The following is a 6,041-nucleotide window of genomic DNA, read 5'->3' on the forward strand; positions in this document are numbered from 1 at the left end:
CAAAAAAACCCCAAAATTACCCAGTCTCAGATATTCTGTTATAGCAACAGAAAATAAGATGGGGGTAAAATAGGAAAAGTCTTTCTTTGGCACTTGCTGGTCTTTTTTTGGTGGGCTCGTCCATCCTCTATTGCCCCAGTGTTCTAATATTAGAGGTCCCTCCTTTCTGGTAAGCTGGTAAGTGATTGGACAGTATAGTGTTAATGACTGAAGAACATTTCTATGTAATTTAGCTAAGTTCAACAAATTACTGGTTAGCTGCCACATGCCAGGCATCTTTAGCCACTGGAAGTAAAAAAAGAAATGCCGCACAGTCTCTGTCCTTTTCCTTCTAATGGGAGATGCAAGGCACTATGGCAGGGGCAGGCAGAGGGCAAGAATGAATAAGTAAGTTGCCCATGAACTTTTTAATCAAAATTGAGAAATTTTAGAAAGTGAAAGAGGGTGCTAAAAAATTATAGTGGATCAATGGAAAGGAGGATGCAGGGTCACGCTATGTTTTCAGGGCTTATGAGAGCAATGAGAAGGGGCTATTTAGTACAGCTCGGCCTAGCCAGTAGGTTGTGGGTGGGGGCTTAGAGCAGAATTGTAGAACAATATTGTGTTCTACAATTCTGTAGAAAAATGAAAGTTCAGTTGATTCACTCAGAACTCTTAGAAAAAAAAAAGAAGCAATTTACTCATTCCTCCTCAACCCTGTCATACCTCTCTAACCTTCTCTCTCTATCTGTCTCTCTCTTTTATCTCTTTTAGTACACAAAGTCAGTAAAGCTGATCTTTGGGCCAAGGTTGTAACATGGTCAGTCCCAGGTTGGAGACAACTAATCTTATTGTAAGACAGCTCTCAATATTTAAACAAAGCTCAAGTCTTTACATTAGAGATCAATGGTATCTCCTTGAAGTCTGTATTTCGTCAGCTAGCCTCTGCTCCAAGCTTTCCCTTCATTGCTAGGTTTCTTTCCTAATTACCTTGCCTGCATTTACTTTCTCACCTGCTGAGAACATATTCTCACAGTAGCATAATTGCATAGCTGTGGCTTATATTTTGCTACTACCTTGGGTACTGTTTGCTGCAAATAAGAACATTTACAGTCCCTGAGAGATGTTGAAACAGTCCCAAAATAACAGACATGCAAACGCTTTGCCTGATTAGCTGCTACTTATTAAAACATATGGTTTAAGGACTGAGTTGCCAATTTTATGTTTCCATAAAGTACTGCATGGTCTTGAATAATGAGGCAAATTGCAGGATACTGATGTTTATGAGCAGTCAAATCTGTGGGTTTCAGAGGCACAGACCATGACTTCTAACTTGTAGTTTCAAGTTAATACAAACTTTTTGCATTATGTATTTTTTTTTTTTTTTTTTGACACAGTCTTGCTGTCACCCAGGCTGGAGTGCAGTGGCACGATCTCGGCTCACTGCAAGCTCCGCCTCCTGGGTTCACGCCATTCTCCTGCCTCAGCCTCCCGGTTAGCTGGGACTACAGGCGCCCGCCACCATGCCCAGCTAATTTTTTGTACTTTTAGTAGAGACGGGGTTTTCACCCTGTTAGCCAGGATGGTCTCCATCTCCTGACCTCGTGATCCGCCTGCCTCAGCCTCCCAAAGTGCTGGGATTACAGGCGTGAGCCACAGTGCCCGGCCTGCATTATGTATTTTTAACGTCTTTTGCTCTTGTAAGGATTGGGCTCTATTTGTTTTCTTTGTTGGGTTATATCTTAGTCTACTACTGTCTTTGACCTTGTTGATGTTTCTGGGTACAAGCAAAACAGAAAAGGCTTAAGGTTTTCCTTTCAGAGGTTTTGCATAAAAGCTAAGTGTTTGGCTATTATGGGTTGAATTGTGTCCTTGAAAAGGATACATTGAAGACTTGGCCCCCAGAACCTCAGAATGTGACCTTATTTGCAAACAGGTTGATTGAAGGTGTAATTAGTTAAGACGTAATACTGGAGTGGACCGGGCTTCTTATCCAATATGACTGGTGTCGTTACATGAAGCAGGTTATGTGAAGACACAGACACACAGGGAGAATGCCATGAAGATGGGAGATGGTGCAACTACAAGCCAAAGAATGCCGAAGACTGCTGGCAACCACCAGAAGAAGCTAGGAAGAGACAACAAGGATTTCCCTCCAGGTTTCAGAAAGAGTATAACTCTGCCAACACCTTCCTCTGAGACTTCTAGCCCCAAGAACTGTGAGAAAATACATTTCTTTGTTTAAAGCCACCCAGTTTATGGTACTTTGTTCCTGCAGCCCTAGGAATCTAATGGCTAATGAAGTCTGGGCCCGTGGTTCCCCCCGTGGATGCCTCATTCACAGAAATGGTTCCAGGTGACCCGGGTGGTGTACAGCAGTCCCTGCTTATCTGCAGTTTCACTTTTCACAGCTTAAGTTAACCGATGGTCAACAGCAGTCTAAAAATACTGAAGGGAATAATTCCAAACATAAGCAATTCAAATAAGTTTTAAATTTAGTACCATTCTGAATAGCGTGCTGAAATCTGGCACTGTACCCACTGAGTCCTGCTGGGCACATGAAGCATACCTTTGTGCAGTGTGTCAGCGCTGCCTATGTTCCCTGTTGGTTAGCCACCTAGAAGCCATCTCGGTTATCAGAGCGACTGCCATGGTTTCATAGTGCTTGTGTTCAAGTCACCCTTATTTTACTTCATAATGACCCCAAAGCACAGGAGCAGTGATGCTGGCATATTGTTATAATTGTTCTATGTTATTATTGTTACTCTGCCTAATATATAAATTAAACTTTATCGTAAGTGTATTATATATGTACTGTATAGAATAAAACATAGCATATATAGGGCTTGGTATGATTTGTGGTTCAGGCATCCACTGGGATTCTTAGAATGTGTCCCCTGCAGATAAGAGAGGAATAGTATAATATAAGCAGATAGCAATAGGGCCGGACAGGAAGGTGGACAGCCACCCTTCACACATGCAGATCCATCTGCCTGGTAGTTCAGAGCCTCCTGTAGTGGTGACTGTTCTGCTCAGTAGCTTTTCCATCCCCCTTCTTCTTGGTTTCAGCCCCTTTAATGATGAGTGTGGGGATAGGCAGGGTGCTCAGGACCCTGGCTTGGCTAATGGATGTGTTGCATCCCCTGACAGCAGTGGCACGGAACTCGAACAGAGCCCAAACGGTTCTTCCTGGAATGGATGGAGAGGCACTGGGAGAGAAAGCTCTTTCTTCCCACTTGTACTGCTAAGCTGAGACTGCAGGCAGCCATGGTATGTTTTTCTGAAGTGGAGAGGGCCTGCCTGAGGTGACTTTGTCTTGGAAGCCTCATGCTTCCAAGTCTCTGGGTCTCATTCCCAGGTCCCAGTTCCTGCAGTTCTGACCTCCATCTTGTGAACTACTCCAGGATTCCTCCCAGCTATAAGATTCGCTGCATTTCATTTCTACTTAGTTAGAATTTCTTCTTGTGATAAAGGTTTTTTTTTTTTTTTTTTTTTTTTTGCTTCCGTCTCACCTTATAATTCCCTCTCTTAGAATATTGGGCAGTAGTTATTTTGGTTTACATGCAGTTGGATCCCACTACACCATGAGTTTCTTGAGAATAAGGCCTGCATTACTTTTTTTTGTTGTTACTTCTTAGTGCCATGCCTGGATTATGTCTGGGCACCTCAGTTTTTTTTGGGGGGCGATTGGCTGCCAAAGTGATCAAATGAATAATAAGCAAGCTCGACCGGGATCACAGAATGTTTAAGTGGTAAAGGAACCTAGAGTTGCTTCTAATCTAGCGGTTTTCAAAGTTTAGATGCAGAATCCTTTCCTCAAGTGGAATCTTAGGTAGAAGCCCACTTGGAGAGCGCAGGGTGTGGAGTTGCTCTGTTTGGGGTGGAGGTGGTGGCCCAGGGGGCTGCCCTTTCCTCATTTCCTCAGCATGGCCTCTGTGAGGCTTTTAGAGTTTGCTGGGGGCCACATTTCTCCTCACTGAGCTGTAGTTCTCCCTCTCCAATCCTGGCTTCCTTTCCTTAAAAAGTGGTTGTGAGAAATCATAAGTTGATGCTACTGCACTACAGCTACTTCTCTCTCTCTTTCTCTCTCTCTCTGTCTCTCTCTCTCTGTCTGTCACACACACACACACACACACACACACCTCTCTAGGGTCCTGGTAAAAATACTGATGAACGTGATATGTAATGCTAAAAGTCTCAAAGAATGATCTATGCATTTCACAGTAGCTTTTGGACTTTTGGGAATAGGATCAGTTCAAATGATCCAAATTTAACCAAAGTTTTAATGGGAGAATCTCTTTTCTGAATTATGACGCCTTTTCCAAACTGCGCTTAATTCTTAATTCTACTTTCTGAACTACCACCTACCATCATCAGAACACTCCATGTCCTGTCATAAACCACTGCCCTGTCATCAAGGCACCAGGCTGGTGCTATTTTTCTTTATTATTCTCAGTTTTTTTATTGTGGTAAAAACACATAAGTTAAAATTTACCATCTTAACCATTTCTGAATGTATAGTTCAGTAGTGTTAGTTACATTCATATTGTCATGCAACCAATCTCTAGAACTCTTTTCATCTTGCAAAACTAGAACTCTGTGCCCATTAAACAACTCCCCATGTCCCTCTTCCCTCAGGTCCTGGGAACCACCATTCTATTCTTATCTCTCTGAATTTGAATACTCTAGGGACCTTATGTAAGTGGAACCACACAGTATTTGTCTTTTTCTTCCTGGCTTATTTTACTTAGCATAATGTCCTCAAGGTTCATCCATAGTGTAGCATGCGACATGATTTCTTTCCTATTTATTTATTTATTTATTTATTTCCAGACAGGGGCTTGCTTTTTTTTCCAGGCTGGAATGCAGTGGCATGATCACGGCTCATGCAACCTCCACCTCTCAGGGTCAAGCCATCCTCCCAACTCAGCCTCCCTAGTAGCTGGGACTACAGGTGCGCGCCACCACACTTGACTAATTTTTTGATTTTTTGTAGTGACAAGGTCTCACTATATTGCCCAGGCCAGTCTCGAACTCCTGGGATCAAGTGATCCTCCCGCCTTGGCTTCCCAAAGTGTTGGGATTACAGACATGAGCCACCGTGACTGGCCTCCCTCCTTTTTAAGGGTGATGGGACAGAAAGCTTTTAAAGAATCAAGAGATCAGACCACGTTGGGGACACGTAAAGAACACTTACTGAATACTCATTGGATGACTTTAATTTTTCTCGTAATGTCTTTTAAATATTTATGTTTTCTAGTTTCAATAAGCTGGACCAGTCAGATTCCCTGTGGACATGAATGAAAGAAGAGACCAATCTGAAGATGCTTTGAGAGTTCCTGAATGTTCTACAAATGGTCCTGTCCCTTCCTGGCCTTCATAAAAAAATGTTCTTTTTAACTTTGAGTAGTGGTTCTCAATGCAGGTGGGTGGGTCGGGGTGGTTTTGTCCCATCCCCAGAGGACATTTGGCAATGTCTGTAGGCAGTTTTGGTTGTCAGGACTTGTGGGAGGGTGCTACTGGCATTTAATGGGTAGAGGTCAGGTTGCTGCTAAACATCCTACAATGCACTGGACGGCCCACAACAAAGCATGACTCAGTCTTGTGGTAATAGTGCTGAGCTTGAGAAACCTGATGCAGATACAGCAACTCAAGAAGGTCACACTGTGTATGGAGGGTTAGCCAATGGGGGACTTCCAACCATTACCTAGAGTGATGATTCTCCTCTTTAAGAAGGCCTGGCATATACTGAAATAGAACAACCTCCATCTACGTCAAAAGCTCAAAGTTGATACAAAACATCACATCAACAGTGGCTTTCTTATCTAAACACCATTTGTCAAAACAGAAAGCCCTTCAAACAGCTGACATTCAGGGAGTGCAGGCTCTGCCCTGCTCTGGGAGCCTGAACCCAGGATATTTAATGTTAACATAAACAGGATAAGCCTTTTCAGCTGCAGTGCTGTTTACCAGGAACCTGCTGGAATAAACTAGGTTGTTAAGTTTAATTTAGTGAGCAGCAGTAATCACCGTAGTTCTTCCATTTGTTGAGAAGCAACAAA

The 6,041-nt window shown here is 43.0% G+C and overlaps 1 long non-coding RNA gene across 1 annotated transcript; it reads left to right on the forward strand.

Annotated features, from left to right (window-relative positions):
- Positions 1-1,855: 1,855 nt before the first annotated feature.
- LOC134761484 (uncharacterized) lies at positions 1,856-5,377 on the forward strand. The gene is made up of 3 exons (XR_010140155.1): positions 1,856-2,198; positions 3,130-3,249; positions 5,240-5,377. It is a non-coding gene; the product is annotated as an uncharacterized LOC134761484 (long non-coding RNA).
- The last annotated feature ends 664 nt before the right edge of the window (positions 5,378-6,041 follow it).

This window comes from Pongo abelii, chromosome 4, assembly GCF_028885655.2.
Source record: "Pongo abelii isolate AG06213 chromosome 4, NHGRI_mPonAbe1-v2.0_pri, whole genome shotgun sequence".
Lineage (NCBI taxonomy): Eukaryota > Metazoa > Chordata > Mammalia > Primates > Hominidae > Pongo > Pongo abelii.